The sequence below is a fragment of the Zeus faber genome, assembly GCF_960531495.2.
Source record: "Zeus faber genome assembly, chromosome: 6".
Taxonomy (NCBI): domain Eukaryota; kingdom Metazoa; phylum Chordata; class Actinopteri; order Zeiformes; family Zeidae; genus Zeus; species Zeus faber.
The window spans coordinates 9,643,053-9,644,234 of record NC_137201.1 but is presented as its reverse complement, the minus strand read 5'-3'; the positions used below and the strand labels follow the sequence as shown (position 1 = coordinate 9,644,234).

General features: G+C 47.0%; 1 long non-coding RNA gene across 2 annotated transcripts in view; it reads left to right on the top strand.

Moving 5' to 3' along the window:
• Nucleotides 1–225: 225 nt before the first annotated feature.
• Nucleotides 226–1,182, top strand: part of LOC307231379 — a 2,008-nt gene continuing 1,051 nt past the window's right edge. The window contains exons 1-3 of one of the 2 annotated variants that reach the window (XR_013844199.1): nt 310–324; nt 442–594; nt 888–1,030. This is a non-coding gene — a long non-coding RNA (uncharacterized lncRNA). Of the gene's footprint in view, nt 595–887; nt 1,031–1,182 lie in introns of both variants that reach the window. The other variant, XR_013844198.1, reaches the window with a different exon arrangement.

The window sequence follows — 1,182 nt, the reverse complement described above, 5'->3', positions numbered from 1 at the left end:
TTCCCACGGGCGCTGTGGAAACTTTGTTTGTGGACGGACTAATGGTTACAGAGGAAATCAGAGACCAATACTTTCGGTTAATAAAGTATTTAATCTTGTACAAGAGGATCCAAGGTTGTACAAGAGGAGGAGCTACAAAGCAACAACACAACATGATGCTCTGCTGAGCATTTAAAAGCTCAGCCGAGGACCCATACGTCGTACAAAAGTTCATATGAAAAGCACAGCAAAACATAGACGTTTAAAATTCTTCTAACAGGGTCGACACCCGACGGCCTGGCAGCGTGGACTTCCGGGTCATCGAATCATCTGCGGCGTCAAGACGTTCGTGCCCAAGCCTCGGCCCATGGGGGGAATCGCTGACAGTTGGTCTTCTTTTCCTTCGCGACTTGGTTGTGTTCATGAATTGTAACCACTCCCCAATTTGTTCCTGCTTGTCAGGAATGCAAAGCTTGCCTCGAAGGCAAACAAGTTTGAGCACAGCAACGCAGAAGAAGCGCTAGAACGTCTGTGACGGGGGCTCCCGGCCAAAGTGCTCTGGACTTTTTTGTCTCTTCGCCCTCAACTGTCATATAGCACTCCTCCGTCAAGCAGGTAAGGCGCGAGCTTCGAGGTGGCCCTTTATTGCTTTCCAGCCTCCGACAAATGCTTCCACATTGCGCAATTACATGATTCCTAACTTTTAGGGGGTTTCTCGCTTCTGGTCATTGACATGTTTCACGTTCTCAACGTTTCGTTCTTTGTGTCTTTAAGTCCCCGCCGAGTCTTCCTCCGTCTCAATAGCTCCAGCCCAACTACTCCTGTTCGCCTGTCAATACTCCTCCTCGCCTCTCGATCTGGATTGTCGATGTCGTGCCTTGGGTTTTAATTTCTGCCTTTTGTTCTAGACAACATGTCAGATGACCCATGGCAAACCTACAAGACGTACCTATACGGACTTCAAAACTATAAAGACATTATCAGTGAAACAGCCATCTTTACGTTGGATGGCATCAAGTGCTTTGCGGAAGGAGGCTTGGCTGATGTCACAGTAAGAAATAATAGCCAAGTGTGTGTATGTGTGGGTGTGTGTGTTTATATAAACACTGCCGTGCTGATAATGTGTTTAGTCCTCAGAACATTACCTCTAAAAGTATACATTTAAGACTATTGAATGCATGGATGCGTGTGGCCAGGCTCTCT